The sequence below is a fragment of the Amphiura filiformis genome, chromosome 2 (assembly GCF_039555335.1).
Source record: "Amphiura filiformis chromosome 2, Afil_fr2py, whole genome shotgun sequence".
In the NCBI taxonomy this organism is placed as follows: Eukaryota; Metazoa; Echinodermata; class Ophiuroidea; order Amphilepidida; family Amphiuridae; genus Amphiura; species Amphiura filiformis.
Genome location: NC_092629.1, coordinates 11,072,271 through 11,099,409, shown reverse-complemented (window position 1 = coordinate 11,099,409; position 27,139 = coordinate 11,072,271). Strand labels below are relative to the sequence as shown.

At 36.4% G+C, this 27,139-nt stretch overlaps 1 protein-coding gene across 1 annotated transcript in view; it reads left to right on the top strand.

The window, feature by feature from the left end:
* Nucleotides 1-5,096: 5,096 nt before the first annotated feature.
* Nucleotides 5,097-27,139, top strand: part of LOC140145874 (transcription elongation factor 1 homolog) — a 60,570-nt gene continuing 38,527 nt past the window's right edge. Inside the window, exon 1 of the mRNA XM_072167572.1 lies at nt 5,097-5,197. The gene's annotated coding sequence lies outside the window, so the exon portion shown is untranslated. The remainder of the gene's footprint in view (nt 5,198-27,139) is intronic.

The window sequence follows — 27,139 nt, the reverse complement described above, 5'->3', positions numbered from 1 at the left end:
CCTATAATGTGTAACCATATTTGTTTGTCCACCCACACACCAAAACAAATCTCACTCTACCTGCAAAACCACTGTATTTGCAACAACTTAGTTCCCTTTTACTAATTTTTGCAAATATTTTGCACCAGCAGCCCAGGGGAGTGTAAACGTTTTAAATGGTGTGCTAAAGACCCCCCCCCCCCCCCCTTGTTTACCCGCTACAAGATTAAGGGCTCATAAATGCTTGCACAGCCCAGCTCAAATGATTTTATTTTTAGGCAATAATCATGAGTTCCTTGAGGTCACAGTTAAATTTCCAACTAAAGTGCCAAAAATTAGGCCCTAGCTCCCCTCCCTGGGCCCGGGTCCTGGGCTGCCCATTTCATTGCTGTAGTACTGTCTCAGTACACATCTTGCACCCCCCCCTTTTTCTCAGCCTGGCCAAAAGGTCTTGTCCCACTGACCCACTTTTTGCAGAGGGCAATTTTCCCCCAAATTTGCTTGTGCGGATTCAGGTGGAAACAAATTTTTGCTTCTTGCCATTTTCCTGGGCCAGTCAGTTTTACGGCAAATGGGAAGTTGTCAGAGAGTTTGTTTAAAAAAATATAGCATTTTTTGTTTAGAGGAGGGTATTAGCCCATTTGCCCTTACACTCTTAGAAAAAAGGTACAATATTAGAATCCTTTCTTTTTGTCCCATATGATATACAGCATCCTAAGCTCTCTTAAGGCTATATCAAAAGAACGTTACAAAGTTCTATAAAGAACCTTAAATATTTAAATAGGCTAGGGACTTTGAATTAATTAATTAGGGACTCATCAGGAAGATAAAGAAAAGGTGATCGAAAGGAGTGTTAACCCCGGTGTTAACCCTTTTTGGTACTAAACAAGAACCTTTTTCTGTTCCACTTAGAAACTTTTGAGGGTTCTTCCTTATGGTTCCTTAAAGCTTCTTCAAGCTTAAAGTTCTACACTAGAACCATTTGGCGCTAAAGAACTTGGCCATAACCCATGGTTAAAGACAAAGCTAGACAATGAATGGGTTCTTTGTACTTGTAGAACTAAAATTTATTTAGCCAAGAAAATGGTTCAGTCTTTGTAGAACCCTATATTATAAAGCTTGAAGAAACTTCAAGCTAGGAACCATTTAAGAAAGAACCTTTAAAGGGTTCTATAGTAGACACGTAGACCAGGCAATTGACATACGTCATGTGCCCATGAAAAGACCCCGGTATTTTTGGTAAATCATACACCCAATGACCCTTTTTCCAGCAGCCTGAGCCTACACTGAATGACCCCTTTTTGAACAATTTAGTCCTCAAAATGAGCGAGTTTTTTGTTTTTTTGTACTGAAAATTGGGTAATGAGCTATTTTCAGTGATTGTCAATGATGTGAAATTTTGGCACTCACATAAAAAATCACCCCATTTTTTATTTTTTCTTCACCGAATGATCCCCTTTTTTCTGAAAATTTCTACACCGATAGACCCTTAGTTTCATACCGTGGGCACAGGTACGTCCGACTTTCCTATTCGAGTGCCCCCCCTCCCAGTGGCGCCATTATGTATTTGCCCTGGGCGCCACAAACCCTAGCTACGCCACTGCCCGCGTAAAGATATCATGAGGGTGGGGGGTAGGGGCGCACTAGTATTTTGTTTCTTGCCCCGGGCGCTACCAACCCTAGTTATGCCACTGCCCCCCCCCTCTCTCTCTCTCTCCATCTCCCCTTCCCCCACTCTTTTTCCTCCGTCCGGCCCTCTTTCTCTTTTTTCCCTCAGTGCACTATAGGCCTACTAGCTACTGGGGCCCACTAGACCTAGACCATTTTTGCCACCATTGCGCGTGAATGTTTCAGCGCTTCAAGAGCCTTTCTATTGCCACCTTCAAGAGGTCAATGATCCTGGGATGGTAGGCCTATATTGAAACTTATTAAAGAAGAAACGTATACGTCAGAAAAATTCTTCCCCTTGGCTTACTGATGATATTTTGGCAGCCATGCGCGAACGTGACCAGATGAAGAAGCGCGCCAGCAAAGAAAATTGTTTGCTTCTTTGGGAAGATTTTCGCAAGCTGAGAAATAGAGTAAATTGCTTAATTAAAGAATCAAAAAGAATGTATCTTACAAATGCTCTTCAAACTAAAGATTCTAAGGAAATTTGGGCTAACATAAGGCATATTGTACCAGGTAAAAACAAGAAAACCGATGTTAGATGTATTAAAACTGAACATGGTGAATGTACAAATTCTAAAGATGTTGCTGATGTATTGAATGAATATTTTGCAAATGTTGGACCAAGTATAGCTTACAAGATTCCTGTTGTTAAAACTGAAAACCATCATGATGAAACAAATAATTTGTATAATGATATGCTTTTTATATTTAATAATGTTAATGAAGATTATGTTTTAAATCAACTATGTACACTCTCCGATAAGAAAGCTACTGGTGTTGATGATATTCCATCAAAGTTACTCAAGGTGTCAGCAATCGAAATTACTCCTATTGTGACATTTCTTGTTAATTTGTCCCTTAAATCAGGGACCTTTCCATGCAGATGGAAGAAAGCCCGAATTTGCCCAGTTTATAAAGGTGGTGATAATACAGATCCAGGTAATTACAGGCCAATATCAATTCTTCCCATTTTATCAAAAATCATCGAGCGTGCTGTATTTGACCAAATTTACCCTTTTCTAAACTCAAATGATATGTTGCATGATAGCCAGTCAGGCTTTCGGCCAGGTTTCTCAACATCTTCTGCATTATTAAACATTACAGAGGATTGGTTAAAATCAATTGATGATGGTGAGTACATTGGTCTTGTAATGTTAGATCTAAGAAAGGCTTTCGACACAGTGAATCACAATATTTTAATTGATAAATTGCCAAATTTTGGTATGGATGATCATGTTGTCAACTGGTTCAGAAGTTACCTTAGTGATAGATCTCATATAACTGGTGTAAATGGGTCAAAGTCTAATGACCAAAGAAGTTCTTGTGGAATTCCACAAGGCTCGATACTTGGGCCATTATTATTTATTTTATATGTTAATGAACTGCCTAAATATGTTAATGTAAAGGTGAGCATGTATGCTGACGATACAGCAATTTATTATTCTTCAAAAGATGTTAATGATATTGTTAGAATACTAAATAATGATTTAAATAATGTTGACAACTGGCTTGCAAGTAACAAATTAAGTCTTAATGTTGACAAAACCCATTTTATGTTAATTGGTACTCCACAAAAACTTGCAAATTTATGTAATGATGATCTTAATGTAAACATAAAAGGAACCCGTCTTCAAAGGGTTAATCATTGTAAACACCTTGGCATTGAAGTTGATGATAAACTGTTATGGAACAACCAGATTGACCAAGTGAGAAAGAAAGTTTTAACTGGTTTGTATTTTCTAAGGAGAGCCGCTAATTTTATTCCCAAACACCATCAGTGTCTACTTTATAAAAGCATTGTTGCCACTCACTTTGACTATTGCAATGTTGTTTGGGGAAGATGTAACAAAACCCTTAGTACTAAACTTCAAGTCTTACAAAACAGAGCAGCAAAAATTATTACAGGTGTAAGTAGATATGAGTCAAGTACAGAAGCTTTAAATGTTTTAAACTGGAAAAATCTTGAAGGAAAGTTATACATAAACGAAGCAGTTACAATGCATAAAATTGTAAACAATCAAGCACCAAAATATCTGTGCAATAGATTTGTTAAAAAGAAACTTGTTATAACACCAGAAATAAAGATGTTTTTATCATGGATAAGCCAAATACTGAATATAAGAAGCGTAGCTTTAGTTATAGAGGTGCTCAACTGTGGAACTCGATTGATGACAATGCTAGAAGCATGTGCAATGTGAAACATTTTAAACAACTTATTTCTTAATATTTGTGAATAATTTATCATTTTGTATATTTTATATTGTTTAATATCTGTATTATTTATGTAATAGTGATCTTGATGATGTGTTTTAATGAGTTAAATTTAATTTGTATATAAATCGTATATGATGTATGGATCTTGGGTATGGATGATGCGTGTTGAGGGGATGAAAGGGTTTAACAATATGCTTGGTGAGTTGGGGTGTGCGTGTATGTAAATGAGGGGTGAGTGGAGTGTATGTTGTTTCATGGTGGGAATATGTGTACTTGTATGAAGATGAACGTAGGTGCTACTTTTATAGTATTTTATATTAATATGAAATTTCTGTATTTGTGCAATAGTGGGCCTGCAAATTATCACGATGTGTTTTAATAATTTACTTCCTAATAATATTTTTGAATAATTTATCATTTTGTATGTTTTTGTGCAATAGTGGTCTTGATGATGTATTTTAATAATTTAAATATAACTTGTACATAAATCATATTATAACGTTTTATTGTGAAAGATGTATGGAGGATGTGTGTTGAGAGGGTGAGAGAGGAGTGCATGTGAGAGTGTGACTGTATGAGGAAGAATGCAGGGTTACTATTTTATTTATTATATATATTTTGTCTTTTAGTAAAAGATCGTATTAATTGTAGTTTTTAGTCTATGTACACTAATATATTTTTTGTTAGTAATATTTTTAATATCCACACGGACATGTGGAAGAACAATACTGTATTGAACATGTTTTTACCGTGTATAAATAAAGCTATTATTATTATTATTATTATTGATAATAGGCCTACTAAGTCGTACGTACTGCATAGTATGAGCCCATGCTTGACCCGGCCCCATCCGCTCCTCTCACTCTCCCGGGTCTCTCTCCCTCCTCCCTCTTTTTTCCTTGCACCAGGGGGCGGGGCCCAGTAGGCAATTCCCCCCCCGGCAGCTACGCCACTGATGCAAGCGGAGTTTCAAGCATGAGTTTTGAATGTTTCCATATTTTTGATTTTGAGGGCATTTTCCTTTTTAAAGGCATTTTTATTTATGTACAGCTTCACCTTACAAAAGCGCCCAAAAATAATATTTCTGCTCTGATAATTTTACATTCGGACCGTATTATTTCACTTGCCATTTTTACTAGCCTAGAATTTTACGCCCTCAAGATTACAAAGTCTTCTTAGACGCGGGCTGGTACTAAAGCGTACCTAACAATGAATTCGCAATGTATTCTACTTGCCGACTGCTCGTTAATTTCATTGTGGAGAGGGTTTGTTATTGCACGAGACAGTGGAGTGGACGCGTGTGAGTACGGAGTAATTGTCCAAGCATAAAAACGTGAGTAATATGAGTTTTTAAAGTCTTTATAATGCTTTTTTTGTGAGAAATATGACGTTATTTAACAAGTCGTTGAACAAGTTTACTCTCAAGTCAAACTACCGCTGGCAGCGTCTGATCTGGTCGGTGTGTTATGCACTTTCAGTAGGGAGTCCGGCACTTTTTGCATTTTTTTAGCAAAACCTACCAAATTTGGTATTATTTTAAAGAGAATTTCAAGAGAAATGCAATGGTGTTTAAATTAGCTCAATAGCTTAAAGTATAGTGAAGTTATGCCAATTTAAAGGTGCGTGCGTACAGGTTTTTTGTCTGTCATCTCTAGTTCACCACGTAAACTTATGGCTCAAAATTCGGACCGCTTCGCCAATAAGTTTACTGCTTTCTATGTTTTGAAATTTGTTGACGTTTTAACGATCCCGATTTCGGTCGCTTATTTTAGCCGTGTCACGTCACATGCATGACGCTGGTGGATACCAACCAAACTTCAGAAAAAAAAAAACCTCGATCGCCGATAACGATGTGATATGGGACTTGCATATAGGATTACACAGAGATATTTCTTGCCAAAATTTGACAATTTCTAGGCAAGTTGGCCCTACTTTGTCTAAGTTATATGAAAAAGGACAGTCTTAAGTACGGTACGGTAAGTATAAAGTGCAACGCTTTTGATGTTTTGATGTTTTGGGAGACTGGGAGGGTTCAGAAAAAAAAAATGATGGAGCCTATTCTTGACTGTGTAATATTCCTTCAACCAGTTGCCGTGCGGTAACAGTCTTATACGATGGACAGATAGTATCAGTTTGTGAATGAGGACATCGTATAAGTTCCTTGTACTATGTCATCTCGTCGTATGGCAGGGTATGCAACATACATCGATTTCTGCCTCAAAAACTATTTTAACTCCAATAAAGGTGGTATCATTGGACAGAGAATAACAAATAACAGCTAATTGTCCTTTAAATCAACCAAATACCTTTGAGTATGGGTAAGTTACACTTATTCCAAAAACGTGTCCAAATGCGGTTTTGTCCCATTGGTCATAGTTCAAGATATGTCACGTGGTACAATAATTATTATTATACAGCAGGGTCATTATTTCTCAATTCACCCAATGGGAAACACCTCACCCCCTTCAAATTTGTTCAAAATTGGTATACAGGGTGATTTTGGCTGGCAAAGCTCAAATTTCAAGTTTTAGCTTAATCGGACGCACGGTTTTCGTGCTATGCCCGCCCATTTTGGCGATTTCGGTGAAAAATGGGCGCCCATCAATATTATCGCGACCATATCTCCGTAACCGTAGGTCCTACTGAGCTGAAATTGGTGTCATTATTTAGCTAAACTCTCAAAGAATCCAAATCTGCTATCATTTAGTATGTAGGAGTAAGAGAAAATTTGTGACCTTTTTTTTTTTTTTTCTGTACTTTGACCTTGAATTTGACCTTGTTGCCCACGTGACCGCGAGGCGAATTTGCGTTGGAATTATACCCCCATATGTTGTCTACAAAATATCAAAAATTGGAGGGTAATATGTTTTGTTTTTTGCTAGACTTTCACAAAGCAAGCATGCAGGTGAAAACATATGTATTTAATGCATATATAGGCCTATATACAATTGGCCTATATTATAATAGTATCATGTGTACAATATACTGAGCCTACATACAAAATTACAGTTTTTCAACCACATGCTTGCTTTATGAAAGCCTAGCAAGAAAACAAAAAATATTACCCCTCCAATTTTTTGATATTATGTAGACAACATATGGAGATGTAATTCCAACGCAAATTCGCCTCGCGGTCACGTGGGCAACAAGGTCAAATTCAAGGTCAAAGTACAGAAAAAAAGGTCATATTTTTTCTCTTCCTCCTACACACTAAATGAAAGTAGATTTGGATTCTTTGAGAGATTAGCTAAAAAATGACACCAATTTCAGCTCAGTAGGACCTACGGTTACGGAGATATGGTCGCGACAATATTGATGGGCGCGCCATTTTTTTCTTTTATCGCGAAAAATGGGCGGGGCATAGCGCGAAAACGGTACGTCCGATTAAGCTAAAATTTGAAATTTGAGCTTTGCCAGCCAAAACCACCCTGTATATCAATTTTGAACAAATTTGAAGGGGGTGAGGTGTAAAATCATATTTTTTTTGGGTGATTTGAGAAATAATGACCCAGCATCCCCATTCCATCAAAAAGTGTAATTAATTGCAAATACTTACCAGAATTTTAAACTAGTATTTGTAGGTCCCCTTTCCTGTAATCCTCCTGTAATTTTATAGAATAGATATCATCACCCTCATCGTACTTGAGTCTTGACGTTGTACCATGCAGGGAATCCGGGTACCTGATGGTAACAAGAGGTAAAGAAAATGTCACGTTGAAAGTAAAAATAGTGAAATATTATAAGATTACATACGGTACATGTAGTCAGTATATTTATCTACTGCTTTAAATTAAAACAATTCAGCACACAGTATTTCAATTTGTTAGTAGAAATTTAGAACACAATGAAAAATAAAACAAACCATCAATTGACATGCATAAATCAACAGTCATTTCAAGATAAAACAGTGGTGCATTTCAACATAAAACAGTGTATTTTTTTCCAGAATAAATTGTGCAAATTAATAAATGCAGGTAACCCGGTTATCTGAACGGTAGCAAGAGGTAAAAGAAAATGTCACATGAAAGTAAATAATAAAATATTATAAGTTTTAACATAGTCAATATAAAGCTCTCTATCTACTGATTAATAAAGCAAAAACAATTCAGCATTAAAAATAAAACTTCAATTTGTTACTAGAAATTCAGAACACAATGAACAATAAAACAAGCCATCAACTGTGTATGCATAAAACAACGGTGCATTTCAAAATAAAACATTGGTGCATTTCAACATAAAACAGTGCATTTCCAGAATAAATTGTAGAAATTAGTATGAAGATAATCCGGATACCTGAATGGTAGCAAGCTAATGAGGAAAAAATAATTGTGCATGAAAGTAAAAATAACAAAATTTATAAGTTAACATCATAAGTTAATGTCAGTATAAACTCTTATCTACTGTTTAACAAAGCAAAACAACTTCAGCAAAATTGTAAAAACAGATTTTATCTGTTTAAAAGTAGAAATGTAGAACAACATGGAAAATTATGCTATCAACTGTGTGCTATGAGAACATGCATTTAAAACATTGGTGCATTTCAATAGGGCTGGAATTTCAGCAAGAATCAGCCAATCGATTCCCAAAAAGATTGGCCAAAAATAAATTTGTGTGACATTTTAAACTTGATTCTCGTAAACTTTCTATGTTTCTTTACACTGGAAAGACTTGGCAAGAATCAAATGATTCTCACTAACAGCTATTGCAACTCTTGCATTATGTGACGAAATTCTACCCCTGATAAATCAATTGTGAATTTCTCAATTACATTTGGTAATTAGTACAAATACTGCCATGCATGGAAGTAACTCATGAGGGTTATCATGTTGTAGTCTCAGTCTGTCACTGAATGATGATGTTGATGATGCCAAAATTCCAGCAACAGATGTGGTTGAACTTTTCTGTATCTAACCTGGGAGATTACTTTTCCTGTCCACCACACTTCCTCCTCTGCACCATCAGTCTTACAAAGATGCTTAATGCGTTTTCCAACTAGCAGTGGTTCACTTCCAGTTGATGAAGCCTCACCAGTACTGGTCCCAGGTTGGTCCTGCATTGATTCCCTGACAAGTTTCTTCAGGTTTAAGGCAAGCTCTTCTGGGGTGAAAGGGACATTTGTTTTGGAAAATGCATACAGGTTGTCTTTCTTGTTGGATGGCTGTTGACATAGCACATGGTGTCTGAAGTTTAGCTGTGATTTTAGAGCTTGCAGCTTTGAAGTTTTTGTAGGTATTGATGCCAAGACTTCATCGACTTGTTGTTCACTCTGCCACAGACCCCAGTACATGATGCTCAAGGTTTGATCTTCTTTCCTCTTCACTTTCTTCTGCTGAAGCTGTTGTTCATGTTCTAATCTTTTCAGTACACTTGCCCGTTGTGCTGCTTGTATCTCAAGCTGTCGCTGACGAAAGGCAGCCTTAGCACTCCTCACTGATCTCCTTGCCTCTGCAAACAATTTGGCTTTTTCTGCTGGGGTCTTAGCAGCTAGCCAAGTGCTTGTCTTGTTGTGCGTAAACATTATACAAGCCTCACTTGCAATTGTAGTAATGTTTGGCTTGTTCTTCATTATGTGATCTAGATGCCCAAAAATACTCTCCAAAAATTTGTTGTGCTTTGGTAACCCAGCAAGTCGCTCTCTTTCATTATCTGGCACATCAGCCCACTTTCCTCCTTCAAGGTGGTCACTGAACATGTTCTGCAGCAGTCGAGCCATTGCAGGGAGCATAACTTGGAGAAGTACCATGACCTTGTCATCATGGTCCCATGCCTTGGTCAGATTGCGATAAATGACACTATTTTCAAGTGAATGGGTGTTGGCGAATGACAACAGTAGATCTCCATTGATGAACTCTTGCAGACGGTTGCTAGCCATAGTCATGAAATCAAGAATTTCTTGATATCGCTTCCCTATGTCCAAGAGATGGATGGAAGTATCCTTGATGGATGTCCATAATGGCATAGTTATCAAGAAGGAAACAAGTCCTAATGCTTTGCAGCCAGCCAGATAATTGGGAACTTTTATGTCATGAAGTACAGCTTTCAGAAGTCGGTTGGTGGCTCCACCTTCTAGGTATGCAGTCATATGATTGGCCAAGTAAAAGACACCACCAGCATTCTGGAATAAGATATTAAATCGATTTCCACGAAAGGGATCCAACGGTAAACGGCGAAAACCATCTTCCTGAAGTGAGGGCCTAACATACTTGTTTCATCACGATGAAAATGTTGGTATAAGTATTTTTAATGTCAAAATAAATTGTCTTTTCTGGGCTGATGATGTAGTTCTAATTGCAGATAATGAAACAGATCTTCAGAAAATGCTTAATATTGCGAGTAATTTTTCGGAACGTTGGAAACTTGATTTCAATCACTCCAAATCTAATGTTGTTATTGTTGGTAAACGTAAGGATGAAAACAAAATTTGGAACCTGGGTAATAGTCGTATTCAAGAGGTCGACCACTATAAGTACCTTGGGTTTTACATTTCAAGAAATCTTTCAGACCATATTCATGCAAGTGAAATGATCAAGAAAGAGAACCGGTTAATTGGCTACATCACATCAATTATCAATAGCCAAGATAACTTCAACAGAGTGTACTATGGTAATATTTTATGGAAAACCCTAGCTCTACCTGCCATCAATTACGCATGCTCAGTGTCCTCTTACAGTACGAAAGCGATTACAAGAGACTTGAAAATCTTCAGCTTCAAATGGCTAGGTCAATTCTTAGGGCCCCACGAAATACCCCCTCAGTAACACTATTAGGAGACTTAGGCTGGGATACGATTGAAAATTCACATAAGATCAGTAAAGTTAAGTACTTTGATCGTCTTATTAATATGGACTCTCATAGATGGCCTAAACTTCTTTTCAATGCAATTTTTACAATTCACAATTCTAACAAGCACTTAAGATGGAATTGGATCGGTTGCATTGAAGAGACTTTAAATGACAGTGGTTTTGACCAAATCTTTCGGTCTGTGTATATTCATCAACCATCGTGGATTAGATTGTTTCAAGATGCAAATCAAGATCATTACAATAGAAGTTGGTACAATACAGCTTGTAATAAATCCTCATTGTGTGATTACATACGTTTTAAGAATAAGCCCAACCTGGAAAATTATCTTCAAGATAAATTGGATTTTTATGGTGCCAGCTTAAAGTTTAAGGCAAGATCAAATACACTGCCTCTAAACGGTAGAGTTGCCTCTTGGCATAATAGTAAAACTTCTGGTTTATGTGATTTGTGTCATAGTAATATAGAAGATATTAGGCATTTTATATTTTCTTGCCGAGTGTACAATGATATTCGTTCTAATGAGTTCAAAAGATTGAAGGAAAGTTTAGAAAGGAATGGTCTATTATATGTATGGGAATTATTTATTACAAGCAACATTGATGAGAAATTATTTATCTTGCTTGGGGGTGACTGCACCCAATTTATACCAACTTTTCCTAGTGACTTAGTTCACACTGCTAATGTTTGTTTTGATGTCACATGTAAATCTTTACTGAAAAGAACATGGAAGGCACGTAATGATTTCCTTAAGTAATTAATTCTTCACCACACTGACTACAATCTTGTCTATTGTATAATGTATATATCCAGTTGATGTAGTTTTAAGTGGCTGGCACTCAGCTTCCACCCAGGGGCCAATTGGCTTTTGATGCTGGCTTTATTTGCTTCATTCTTTTTTCCCCACTTCATTTGACCCACGGGCGGACGATGAATGCAAGCCAACTTAGTATTCTTTTTAGTATTTTAACTTTAGTATTTTAAGTATTCTTTTTTTAGTATTTCTGTTTGTATTGTTAACTTTTGTAAATACTTTCAGTATCATCTTTTAATTCTTGTTAACTTTTGTTTATATGGATGCACCACCAAGACGGTGGGTGCCGCTGTTATAAAAGCGTTTTCCAAATAAATAAATAAATAAATAAATAAATAAATACTCAAGGAAAGCTCCATGACACCCACTCTTTTCATCTCCTCCTTCTGCCATTGCCTTGCATGCTGTCCGAACCAGTTTTGTTGTTCCAGGTTCTCTGGGTTTCTTGAATGATTTGTCTAATATTGGTGCCTGGTCATCATATGTTGCCTTCTCCACCTCCATGAGCGCTGATGATGCAGTTTCTGCAAGGTGCACAAGGGCGTGCAATCCACAAAAAAAGTTGCATAATTTGGATATGGAACTCCGCTCGTCTGGTGTAAGGGCTTCAAAGTTGTCCACAACTTCAGGAAGAATTTGTAGCCTGTATTCTTCAAGCAGCTCATTGAACTTAATTTGTGTGGCAGCTCTATCTGACATTGTGCTACTTATTTTGCAAAGAATTTCTTTGCCTACATCACTTTCACTGTAGAGCGCTTTGTCATCAATGTCTCTAAGTATTTGCTGGAATGTTCCTAAAACATCTTTCCCGGCCTTCGACGAAATATTCCTGAGGCCCAGCACATATGTCCTTCCAGTTTCGTCAACTGCGTGGAAACCTTCAAATTTCTTTCCGTACTTCGATGTCTCATCACTAAGCAGGCCGAGATGAGAAGTTTGAGGCATTTCCTCTGCCAACTGCTGAAGTGCGAGGGATCTTCTCATCACGCTCCATTCGTTGACTGTTGACTTGCTGGGTACTTCTGTTGCTTTCTTTCCAGCCATTTGTAGTACACTCTCAATAACAACTCCCACATTTCCTGTTGGTACATTGCAATTCAGAAGCTGGCACACACATTCCTTCATTGGAACAGAAAAACTTCCGCCATCATCTTTGGTAACCACTTCTTCCTGAACCATCTCCCTTAGCCATTCGTTTTCCTCTATTGAATCTTTCAAATCACCTTCTACAGCTTCTAACTTCTCCTCAATCTTAGTGTACTCAACTTCTGTGCTTTCCAAAGACTGTTTCCTTTTCTCAATCTGTCCTTTCATTCTTGACTCTTTCTCCAATAAATATGTCATTTTGGAAGACTTTCTTTTGAGTTCTGCATTTTTTTGTTTAAGCCTGTCTTCTAGAACTTGATTTTGATTCCGCAGATGTTGAAATTTTTTGAAATCGAAATGTAATTTACACATTTTATGGCAAATGATTAAAAATTGATATTTTTGTTAACAGTACCGTACTCGAAGTAAACTTTATAAATCTGATGATTTATACTTAAAGTGTTCAATGTATGTACATGTAGGTGGGATGAAAAGGCAACGATCAATTGAAAATTTTGACCTTTCGTATTGAATATATGGATTTTTTTAACCAAAACACCAGAAAAAATTAGGTCTTTTTGGGAAAAATTCCATATCTTCAATATGAAAGGTCAAAATTTTCAATTGATCGTCGGCTTTTCCTCCCAGCTACATACACTTTATATCATTAGATTTATAAAATTTACTTTGAGGACTGTTATAATATCAAAAATGTGAAAAATATCAAATTTTAATAATTTATCATAAAATTTGTATTATATTGTGAATTTCAAAAAATGAAAATTATTTGATATCAGAAAGACATTCTTTGTATTCAGAATGCAATTCGATATGTCTGATGCAGCCCTCGAATTAAGGATCTGAAGGGGCACGGCAACTTTTTTAGGGCAAGTTGATAATTGCCTTGGATTTTCAGTGAAAAGGCGAGGCAGCACGGCAATTTGTAATATTTCAAAAGGGCATCACGGCAACTGTTTAAAATTTGAGAAGGGCACCAAGACAATTTCTCAAAGGTGAAGAAAACTCACGTTAGCAATCATGATAGATGACTTTAGTGCTTATCGAACATTGGTATTCAAATGACTGCCATCGGTAAAGGACATATTTTTAGGGCATTACGGCAGTGGGGGGGCGAACTTCGCCACTCAAGGTTCGGTATTCAAGGTTCGCTATTTCAAGGTTCACTATTCGAAAATTAAAAAGGTTCTCTATTACCTAAGGTTCTCTATTCCGAAAACAGAAAAGGTTCTCCATTCGAATATGAAAAAGGTTCTCTATTCGAATATGCAAAATGGGTTCTCTATTCCGAAAACGAAAGAAGGTTCTTTATTCAAATAAGTCACCGTGTTCTCTATCTCGAATATGAAAAGAGGTTCTCTTTTCCGAATATGAATTAAGGGTTCTCCATTCCAAATCTAAAACAGGTTCTTCATTCCGAAATGAGTCACCGTGATCTCTATTCAATTATAAAAAGGTTCTTTTTTCGAATCTGTCGTTGTTGAATCATGTTGCGCCCTCTAGCAAAGTCCTTGTTTGTTTGGCGGTATGATATAGGCCTGGGCGGTATGATTAAGGGTGCTTTGGCACTGCATTAAATTTTAATGCTAATTTATTGCACATTCTAGGAATCGTGTCTAGGGAAGCGTGGTTACCTTTTTGAAATCGCCAAGTGGGAGGGTTTTCAATGAAATATTTTTGTGTTAAAACTGAAGCATCCTATGTATAAAAGAATATATGAATATTAACTGCACATCATATATAACGATTCATGATACCCAATCGTGAAAATTTATGTGGTTTAGGAGGCAGAGAATTTTATTTTAATTTTATATACGCCAAAATATTTTCTGAATTTAGTCAAAATTAACGCTCAATTGATGGTAAAAATTTATGTAAAGATTAAGGGATCTAAAATGAGCGTTTATTGCGTTTCGACAGTATTTTTTGTGGGACATGAGAAAACCTCAGAACTATCGAATTGCATTCTGAATACTGAAGCATGTCTTTCTGATATCAAATAATTTTCATTTTTGAAAATTACAAAATAATTCAAATTTTATGACAAATTATGAAAATTTGATATTTTTCAAAGTTTTGATATATAACAGTCCTCAAGTAAAATACATAAATCTAATGATATATTCTTAAAGTGTATGTAGAGGAAAAGTTCGACGGTCAATTTAAAATTTTGACCTTTTATATTGAAGATATGGATTTTTTCCCCAAAAGACCTTATTTTTGTTTGGTGTTTTGGGAAAAATCCATATCTTCAATATACTGAAAAGGTCACAATTTTCAATTGATCGTCGGCTTTTTATCCCACCTACATACACTTTAAGTATAAATCATCAGATTTCTAAAGTTTACTTCAAGTACTGTTAAATATCAAAAATATCAATTTTTAATGATTTGCCATAAAATGTGTATTAAATTGCGAATTTCAAAAAATCAAAATTATTTGATATCAGAATGGCATTCTTCGTATTCAGAATGCAATTCGATATGTCTGATGTGCTCTAATGTCCCAAAATAAATACTGTCCAAACGTTCATACCCCAGCCCTTAAAGACTAAAGATTACTGTTTCGTCTTTATGCGAATCTAATCTCCAATATCTGGAAGAAACTTTTGGGAACCTACGTGGAATTATCCTATAACTTGCAAAAACTCCAGACCGTGTATACACGAAAACTCGAAAAATGGCATACTGAACCACATGTAGGCCTATATACTCGGTATAATATAGGAGTAGGCCTATAGCACGTGCAGCCCAGCGAGTTCAAATCGATAATGTATTGTGTATGTTTAAGGATAATATGTTTTTAAGGAATGGGGTGCAAGAGCACGGAAAAGCCCCATTAAACCAGGGACCATTTTTCTTACCAGCTTGGGTCTAAAACTCTCTATTTATACTATACTATTACCGGGTGAAAATCATACTTTTCAGCAACAATAAATCCATAGAATATCCGTTTATTTTGGCAAACTTTAAGTATTATTTCCAGTGGATATTTTTGAAATGAAAATATAGCAATGAAAATCAAACCTTCATTTTGATTGATGTTCAATTTTAGGTCACTTTACGCAGCTTATAATTAGGGGGAGGGGGCACGCTTCTGCCAAGGATCATGGGTAAATTTAGATCTCGTACAGTGACGTAGTCACGTAGAAAGGGCAAAGGGATCAGCTGCCCCCGCTGCCCTTTTTTAGTACTTTTTTTCTTCAAAATTCCCCCTTAGAAGTTGGCATGCCCCCCCTTTGCCCACCCTCTATAAACTGAGTGCTGCATGGTCTTGTAGCCACGGTCGACACGATACCGATATCCATTCAATTTGTGTGTGAAATTTGGCCAACTTCAGCACTATTTTATAAGGTGTCACGTAGATTTTACAACATGGGCTTAGTTTAACAAAACCGTTCGTTTTCTGCATAATGGTTTTAATAAGATGTAGGTTACACACTCCAGAATTTTTATAAATAGCGCACAAAATGAATGTCCGACGCCATCTTGAGGGCTGATTTTGGCGATGATCCATTTTTGTAGCCCAGTTAATCAATAAATACGAGGGACATTCAAAAAGTTCTACCTCCACTCTCAGCTTCTGCAAGTAACAGCACATTCAGTATTTTCCATGATAATAACCAATGGTTTTATCTAGCTAATGAGAAAAATGTGTTTTAATATCTTTTTCCGTTAATTGTAGGCGAAGTATAAATGAAACCAGGAATCAGGACAGCGGAAACGGAAACGGAGAAAATCTGGACCTATATCCATATAAAGAACACATAAATAGACCAATTTGACTTCACCATGATAAAATATGATTTAGTCATCAGGTGGCTTAAATTAAAGCTGACATAACGAAAAATATTGACAATTATGTACAATTATGTAAAATGACAAAACAATCGGCAAAAAAAAAAAAAAAAACTTGCTTTTTAACAAATTGCAGATAAGAATTTAATCAAACTAGCAGTCACCCGTCTTTCGCGGTCATTGTCTTTCGCGGTCACTGTTTTTTGCGGTACTGATGTTTTATATAATTTTTTTAATGTTCTATTTAATGTGATCAGTGAGGTGAAGGATATATTGTCATTTAAGATTACAATTGAGATGGTCAAATGCAATTTCAATGTTTGATTTATTTTTTTTACCTTGGGGTGCACCCCATTTTGAAAGTTGTGGTTTAATTTCACCTGATGCAGCGCAATTTGAAGTGCAGTCTCAGAACAATCACAATAAATGTACAATTTTGTAGGACACTTACGTTCAACATGGGCCTAAATATATTGCACAGCACAGTCCCTTAATTGAATAAATGTTTGGAGCATGTTTGTCTTATTGTACAGTGATATGAATGAGAATGCACTAGGAGCTTGAGATATCATACCAATGTCTGATTTTTGAAATACAGTCACTGCTTTACTTGCCCAAAAGTATAGTATAGTTTAACTCACTTTACCAAATCTGCTTCTGGGAACATGTTTATGTTGTCTGTACAATGATGTGAATGAGAAAACTCCAGGAGCATCATACCAATGTCTTATTTTTTTAAATACATCACTGCTTTACTTGCCCATAAGTAGGGGAGAGCGTGGAGTGTTCGCCCTATTTTTTTCTGACCAGCCTAGCGATGTCAATTTTAAGGTTAGGGATGACCTGATTAGCCCATGTGAAAGCCCTATGTCTTAGCTATATATGACCACAATCCCAGAACTATAGGCCTGACAATAACAACAGGATAGAGCAAACAAAAAAGTTTTGCAAAGTGGCGAACTTGCCCATTATTGGGGCAGGTTCGCCCATATGGTGGGGGTAAGTTCACCCTAATCACAAAAAAGGTTTTAACATTGCGTAACAATAACATATTTAATGCAAACATTTAGCAAGAGTATACAGGGCATTCATTCTCTTCTGGGGAATCACTAAATTTGTTGCAGGGGTCGGGTCAGGGTAAAATGTTGGGGTCCAAAGTGAGCTTAAACGTATCATGTTTACAACTTCAGGGGGATTATGGATTAGGACATAAACGGTGGTATGAGTATTAAATACTGATACCACATAATTCAGCTTTTCAGTAGTTTTACCTTGTTTAATGGTATAATTATCAATATTTTGCATAATACGCTGATGGGGCAGGTCCGCCCTGCAGTTTGGGGTAAGTCCGCCCGGGGAAGATATAGGGCGAACATGCCCCATCCTCAAAGGGCGCTTAACGTGCCCCTTGTACATTTTTATTTTCTTCAGGGCATGCAAAATACAAATCGAATAAGGAGTTTATAACTGCATTAAATCTTTAACAAATCCCATATGTTCCAAATACACATTTCCATTAAGACCATCTGTATTTATGTATCAATGATAATACAACATTATCAATGCAAGAAAAAATTACGTTTTGGTGTAATTTTTTTTTTTTTTTGCAGTTCGATGAACACGTCCCTATATGTCGCGTAGCTAATATGAGAAGTTTATAATGACCTATGTCACCTAATTTTGCCATCACCAAATCCCTGATAGCCGTAGTGCTGAGAAACAAGGGGTGGGCGAACCTGCCCCTAGGGCGAACACTCCCCGCCCGCCCCTATAGTTCAACAAATTATATCAGAACTGCCCCGGGAGCATGTTGTCTGTACGACGATGTGAATGAGAATGCTCCAGAAGCATCATTATCAATGTCTGATATTTGAAATACAGTCACTGCTTTACTTTCACATAAGTATATATATAGTTTAACACATTATATCAAATCTGCTCCTGGAGCATGTTTATGTTGTATGTACAATGATATAAATTAGAATGCTCCATGAGCATGATGTATCAGCGATCACCTAAATCCGGGACAATCCCGAGAATGGAACATAACACCCCGACAATCGATAGTTCAAATATGCTGATTGGCGCTGACTGCTCCAGGACCATATGCTCCAGGAGCATATGCTCCTGGAGCATATGCTCCTGGAGCATAATTTCGGGCAATGGAGAATGAACTTTGCAAACAATGCCACAATGAAATAAAATATGAATTATAAATGTTTCGGCATATCTAAAACCACACATTTAATAACAATTTAAAAACAACAGCAAATGTTGTGAAGATGTTTTGTGTTTGCTCTGCTGGGTATAAGGACCGCTAATAATAATCCAAAAATAAAGGCGACCCAGTTTTGGAGAGAGAAACATGATTTCGGTGATATTTTCATCCCGGTTTCTGTAAACACGGTACATGACTATCAAGATGTGCCACATTTCGGTTCTTATCTTTGGTTTTAATTTTAATATTTACATATGCCTGTACGGGTGCATTTCTTTGAATTTTTAAAATTACTTTCAATTGAAAAAAGAGAAAAAAAATGCGCATAAAAAGGTATAGACTATACACATTTCAGGTAAACATTGCAAATATTAGGCCAAAAACATGTTTTATGTCCGGATTTTCGATAAAAAATAGAGAGGTTTTTTTAAAACTTTATATCGCACGCATCTGTGTGTATAAATAGACCTTTTATGGTTGTTTTAGCGTGATAGCGTCTAAAGCCACGCATTTGTTTGGCTTTAGGCCTATATTATAACTTAAGGTGGTACGAAAGGCAAAATCAAGTTGCTCTGATTGAGATTAAAATAGACTTGTTGCAGAGAGATATGCAAAATAATCTTAATTCCAAAATTTGAGCCAAATCGGACAAACGGTTTTTGAGATATTGTTGTTGAAATATTCTTTGTATTCTATTGTTTTTGCCAATATATTGATGAAGTTAATGAGGAAAATTGGCAAAATGTGCTGATTTATATTAATTTTTGCCAATATTTTCCCAATATTTATGAATAAACCTTCATACTACTTTTACCTTTAAGAATTTTGACCTGAAACTTTGCCAATGTGTCTCTATGACCTAAACCTTTAACATGTGATTTTCCCGCCCATCTAATTTGCATATTTGCATAATTAATTAGCTTTAAGTATAATGCTAATTAAAAAATCACATGTTAATGTTTTAGGCCATAAAAACACATTGGCAAAGTTTCATGTCAAAATCATATAAAATAAAAGTAGTATGAAGGTTTATTCATAAGATATTGGTATAATATTGGCAAACATGAATATTCATGAGCACATTATGCCAATTTTCCTCATTAACTTCATCAATATATTTGCTAAAACAATAGAATACAAATAAACTGAAAACATGTATATCTTGACAACCGTATGTCCGATTTCATTCAAACAAAAACTATTTTTCTCAGTGTATTTAGCTTAACTTATTCAATCTATTCAAATGGTTCTAAATTCAGTTTCTGTTTTCCAGAAACATCGTTTGAACCCCTTAATATATTAAGTCCGAGGTAACCCAAATGGAACAAGTATATCGCATTATATTACATGTACCTCATTTGTAGGTGACATCCCAATGTGTATCTTCGCCATGTTTTACGAAGCTATATACCGTAAAATGGGGTAACTTCGGTCAGCGGGGTAACTTTGGTCGGTCAAATATCGGTCAAATGGTCTTATTTTCGAACAGCAATATTGTTTTTAGTCATATTTGGTGTTATTTTGTTAAGAAATTAGCATTTTTTTACATTTTTTTCAGAAAAAATAAAAATCAATATTTGTGAGCAAGGATGTGTGCTTGCTTGATTAACTTTGCAAGGGGTCAAATGTCACAAAAAACAACAACTTGCTCATATATAACGAAGGTCAATTTTTTTGATTTTTTTTTCTTCGTGGAATGTAATACTCTGTCCAAAGTTCCCCCAAATGCGGGGTAACTTTGTTCAGGCTATTTTTAACCCCTAGGGCACCCTTAAAAAATTACTAAAAACATTTTTTTCAACATCGAGGTGAAGAAGGGAACCCTAATGTCACAAAAAAGAGATAATTAGAAATATAATCGGATTTGTTTGGAAGCAGTGGTTTAAAAACTCTCCAAAGTGCCCAAAGTTACCCAATTTTACGCTACGCTTTACACAAATTTTACGGGAGTTGAAGCAGAACCCAGAGGCAGAGAGAATGAACCTCAGTCATCGCGTGATTTTAACGCCCAACACTTCCCTTATAACATATAGTAGCCTACAGGGCGCCATAGGTTTGGGGTTTTTTTTTACTACAAATTATACACTCTCAGAAAAAAAAGGTGCTACTTAGAACCTTTTTTTGTCCTGTATGTAGAACCCTAAGCAGTAATAAGGTTCTAAAAAGAACCTTAAAAAGTTCTATAAAGAACCTTAAAGATTTAAGTAGGCCTGGGGTCATTCTAATTCATTCATTCAGGGCCCGGGGGGGGGCACTCAACTTTAGAAGTGACGGGTATGTGCCTACCGGTGTCGCAAGTAGGGGCCTATCGGTAACAAAGCGTTATTTTAAAAAAAAGGGGTCATTGGGTACAAACAAAATAAAAAAAGGGGTCATTGGGTATAATATTTTGAAAAAGGGGGTCATTGAGTATAAGATTTCAAAAAGGGTCATCGGGTAGAAAATTTTGGAAAAATGGAGCAAAATTTTGAAATTTTCGGCATAATTTTGAAAAAATGGAGCAAAATTTGAACGTTTCGGCATTATTTTGGTGCATTTTGATGATGCTCTTCTAGAAAATCTAGAAAAAAGGGGGTCATTGAGTAGCCGCAACTAAAAAAAGGGGGGTCATCGGGTATGACTTTAAAAAAAAGGGGGTCATCGGGTATAGTCGACTTCAAAAGAGGGGGCCTATTGACAGGCACATACCGTCACTTCAAAAGTTGAGTGCCCCCCCCCGGGATTCAGGGACTCATCACAAAGTTAAGAAAAGTAAAACGCAGTGTTAACCCATTTTGGTACTAAAAATAATTTTCTTGGATAAAAAACCTTTTTTTCTGTTCTACTAAGAACCCTTTGAGGGTTCTTCCTTTAAGATTCCTTAAAGGTTCTTCAATCTTAAGGTTCTACAAAGAACCTTTTTTTCTTGGCTACAGAACCTTTTTGGTTCTACAAAGCATTGGTTTCAATTGGGTTCTTTGTAGAACCAAAAAAGGTTGTGTAGCCAAGAAAAAGGTTCTTTGTATACCTTAAGCTTGAAGAACCTTTAAAGAATCTTAAAGGAAGAACCCTCAGAGGGTGCTTAGTAGAACAGAAAATAACCTTTTAAGGTTCTTTTTAGAACCTTATTATTGCTTAGGGTTCTACATACAGGACAAAAAAAGGTTCTAAGCAGCACCTTTTTTTCTGAGAGTGTAGTGGAACCAATGTTTTTTTTACATCCTGCTCCTGGAGCATGTTTATGTTGTCTGTACAATGATATAAATGAGAATGCCCCATGAGCATGATGTATCAAACAAATGTCAGGCTCAGCGATCACCTAAATCCGAAAATCCTTTGAAGGATAAACATTTAATTGGTTCCAATTTTCTATACCCTGTGGTTCCCACGAGGGGTCGAAGTTCACAGTGGGGTCAAAACTTAAAATCAGCCCCATAATGTTGTATTGGCGGAATAAAAAAGTCTATTGTCATATTTTTCCACAGTGCTTAGTTCAGGTCGAATAGGTCAAATGTCAAAATTTTCATACACACGGATCAAAATTTTAAAAAGGTCCGATTTCATCGAAACAGAATGGTGTCAAATTACTCCCTTTAACATAACTCCCCTTTACTCCTCTCAAACATATTCTTAATAGATTCACAATGTTCACAGTGTAATTTCTATTGTCCTAGCGGGCCTTCAGATTTTATAATGCAGGCAAAGTCCAATAGAAATAATGTAGGCCTACATACATACATGCATAACCTTTGACCTATGATTTATTCCGATTCCGAGATTAAACATGCCTCAAACAAATTCTATTCTTATTCGTTTGTCGAGAGGAGTAATTTGCGACAAAACGCGATTGAATCGGTGTATATTGAAAATAGCTCTGTAACTCCTAAACTAAGCACCCTAAATGAAAAATGACAGTTGACTATTACATTCTTATTAATGAGAGGAACAGTTTTGATATATATTACAACATGATAGAACAACTTTTACATTTTGGCCTCATTCTGACCTCCGACCCCTCGTGGGAAGCATATGGGGCATAGAAAAAATGGAACCAATTCTAGTTTTATCATTTGAAGTGTACGGATGCCAAAAATCATTGGTTGCACTATATGTAGCAAGACAAAATGCTTTATACCCTTCATTAATATATTCTCGTTCATTATTTGGTTAAAAGAGTATCATGTGATCAAAAATAGTTTTGCTATTTTGCAAAGCAGTCAAAAAGCTGATTGATTGATGAGGGACTGAAAGGGGTATACTCAAAGTATCTCCCCGGGAAATAGTTATACTATCTCCATCTGAGCGCGTATGACCTCATAGCCGCGTCGCAGTTCCTAGTGGTCGGAGCCATATCAGCTATCTTCAGTAGATGACATCTTTAGTAGACAGAAATGACCTTTAGTAGATAGCCATTACCTCTCTTCAGTAGATGTCAATGACTTCGCATGGTCATCCTGTCACTTTGCCCCCCCCCCCACGTTTTCTAAATTGGCAAATATCAAGTTTGCAATTGATACAGGGCCCTAATCCTAACCCCGAATCTAACCTTAAACCCTAACCCTAAGCCCTAACCATAAATCGTAACCATAAGTCCCAAACCCTAATCCCTAACCTCAAGCAGCGACATTACCATTTCAAAGTTTGGCGACCTTGACCAAAATTGGGAATTTAAGGGGTCCAATTTCCCGTCCAAATGACAAAGTGCTCTCTTTGAGGGTTATTTTCTTCTTAATTGAATCAGTTGTGACCCTCTTTTTGAATATGGTCACTCACTGGCTGTGTCTGATTTTGACCCCCCCATAAAATCCCTGAAGAAAATTAAATTGTGCCGCCCCTTCGTCAACAGCCCGAAAAGGTGGACCCAATTTTTGTTTCGGTGGTTTGAATAGGCGCTAGCGCCCCAAAAGCAACTCATTTTGATGTATAGTACCATTTTTTCACAATATTTTATACTTTTTCAAATTTTTCCGCCCTTTTTTTCTTTACTAATTCTTTTTGCCGCCCTTCGTTTTGCCGCCCCTGTTTTGGCCGCCCTTCGTTTTGGCCGCCCCAAAGCCCCCCCAAAAAAAAATATGCGCATGATGATCCTGCTGAACACATCTACTGGGTGTATTTGTCATTGCCTAGCTGGGGGTCAGTTTGTTCTTCCAGCTTGCAACAAATCTCTGTGCATGTGGGCATGTACCATAATGGAAACTTGATAATGCTAGATGCAAACCCGGCCATAAGGGCGCATAAAATTTGACGGTTCACCTCTGGTTACCTAGCTGGGGTGGGGTTCTAATGCTATCTGATGCTTCTTTCACCCCAGCTAGGTATTCTAATGCTATCGGATTCTGCTTCTTTCTTCTTCTGGCAACAAAAACTAGGTAATTTCAAAATGCTTCTCCTATATACATGTTACAGCCTACATGTACCTTGCACATATGTATCGCCTATATCCAGTGCCCATTATAGGGTGTAAACAGAATCGGAGTTATAGATTATTAAAGGGGTATTTCTGGTATATAACCAAATACCTTTAAAATGCTTCTTCTGACACATATTACATAGCACAATGACGTCACTTGCACATATGCATCGGCTTTACCAAGAGCCTATAACTTGAACATGGAATTAGGGTCAAAGATCATTAAGGGTGTAAAATATTACAATTGCATTATCTGGACATCTGTATGGGGTATGGGGCTCAAACTCGGTGACAACAAATCTTATGACCAGGGGAACATTTTATATAGGGGTCAGGTCAAAGGTCATGCAGAGGTCAAATTGTAGAAATACATTTCCTGGATATCTGTAAGGGGTGCGGGGCTCAAACTTGGTGACAATAAACTTAATGATCAGGGGAACATTTTGGTTCACTTTGCAGGGGTCAGGTCAAAGGTTATCTGGGGTCAAATCTTATAATTTCATTTTCTGGATATTTGTAAGGTGTGTGGAGCTCAAACTCAGTGACAACAAATTTCATGACCAGGGAACATTTTGCAGGGGTCAGGTCAAAGGTCATGCAGAGGTCAAATTTTGGAAATGCATTTTCTGGATAACTGAACGGGGCACGGGGCTCAAACTCCGTGACAACAAACTTAATGCCTGGAGGGGGTTCTCCCTGGTTGAAGGTATACGGGGATGTGCCACTGTTTTGGGGTACCTTTTCAGCAATTTTGGTATATCAATGGGTGAGTTTAATGCGCCCAATTAAGGCAAATTTGGGTGCTTTTGTGGAAAATTGGTATAGGCCTACTGATGGGTGGCAAAATCAGCCAAAAGTACAGTATAGAGAAAGTCAGCATCCGAAAGTCTGCGTGGCACATCCCCGTAAATTTTGTTTGGAGAACCCCCCGGGACTTAATGATAAAGGGAACATTTTGGAACACTGTGCAGGGGTCAGGTTAAAGGTTATCTGGGGTCAAATCTTAGAATTTCATTTTCTGGACACCTGTAAGAAGTACAGGACTAAAACTTGGCGACAACAAAACTCAAGACCAGGGGAACATTAAGGAACATCATGCATGGGTCAGGTCAAAGGTCATCTGGGGTCAAATCTTAGAATTGTATCTGGCTATCTGTTAGTGGCCTTTTGATACGTGAAATGTGAATTTACCAATTTTCCAGCGTTTCATGCACAGTCAAGACACCTTCTATTCCAATTGCAACAGTGTTGTCATTTTTCAACAAAGTAAGCTTAAAAGTTTCAAAGAATAAAGATATACTCTGTAACTTAGGACTTACGGAATAGTGTTACTATTTTTCTAGCGCATGGGAATGTTTCGAATAAGATGCATTTTTGACTTGCGACAAAAATGTTGCAACTGTAACAACAACAACAATAAAGAAACAAAGGCCTTTTTTGTGTTTAGTTTTATCTTATTGCACATCATTCCATTGATATTTACAAGATCCACATTGCATGAATTTATTACAAATATTTTCAATATCTATTTTGCAATTAGTGTGCCTATATTATTCAATTATTAATTGTCAGATTTAATCTTAGATATACTCAATTGCACTATTATTCTTTAATTGTACCTGATTTACAAACATTTCAAAAACATTAGTGTGCAATATGAACAGTTATAAAAATATATTTTGTAGTATAAATTTCTTCTTACGTTGTACTTAATTTCTTACCTATTTAAACGCAACCAAATCATTAATCTTTACTACATTTTTTTCCTAGCAAACTTACACAACAATACTAAAAACCTGAAAAAGTTTATACATACGTCGTAGTTTAAAATTTTGACAAGTTTATATTATTTTTGTCATAAATGCTTTCTCTTTTTCTTTTTGGGAACATATTTACAGACATGAAATAAACTATAAGTGCAATATCATGAACATGCATAAATATTAAAGTAACGTCTTCTTAAGTTGTACATTTTTTTCTTGGCAATTTTCAAAGAACACAAAAACCTGTCAAAATGATTATACAATATTCCCAGGTTTTAATATACTATTTGAGTCATAAATGCCTTCTCTTTTTTCTTTTTGTAACATATTTACAAATTACATAACATAAATAATAAGTACACAATGGTCGAGTTGAAATAGGGAAGGTTTAAATTTGTAATTGGCCATGGCCACCATCAAAGCGACTTTAATTTTTGCACTTGTCACAATTTATATAACCCATTTAACCTAAAAGGAACATTAAATGTTAGTTTTAGGTCGATATGAATTCATTTTGATCATGACAAAAATAATTTAAGATGTTCAATTGTTTGCCTTTCCCATATGCTATATAGGCGTAATAGGTTACAGAAATTTCAAAAAAAAAAAAAAAAAATCAAAAGGCTAATTTCAATCAAGAAGGGTCAACACCTTCTGAAAGTGCCCAATTTGAAATTAAAACCTTCAATATTTCGCTCACACTAGTACTATGCAATAACATTATAAACCTGCTTAAATATAAAGTAACTTATTCTTAAGTTGTACATTTTTTTCTTAGCGATATAAATGCTTTCTCTTTTTTCTTTTTTGTAACATATTTACAAACATAGCACAAATAATATGATAATCCAAGACTATGTAGCAGGATCAACCTTATATTTTGCTCCTAATTTAATACATTTTCCTAAATCAAGTACATGTACAATAGTTCTCACTTTGTGCCCACCTACCTTGGCAAGAGTTCAGCTGTTTTTTCCCAGGGTCTGAAAAGCCTACAAGCCAAAATTCGCTGTCGTAGTGCACGTTAGTAACCATTGGTTATCCTGCTCCAAACCTGGGCTCGTACACCTGTTCGAATTTTGATATGCCATAGGCTTTGTGTTGTGATAATTTCGATCAGTGGTTCGTAACAAATAAAGCGTTGACTAGCAACGGTCATATTCTAACGTACACTACGACAGCGACTATTGTCCTGGTCTGGTCTGGTCACCATAATTCTTTTATATCAATTATACTATTGCAAGAGTCCCCAACAATGTCTGATAGCAATTGAACCGGAATAGCTTTTGGCGGGAAAAGGTCATCGAACTTTACACAGGGTCAAATTGCAAAGTTGCTCAAAATGTATTCCTCTAGTCACAAGGATTCAGAAAATGTATAGTTTGACC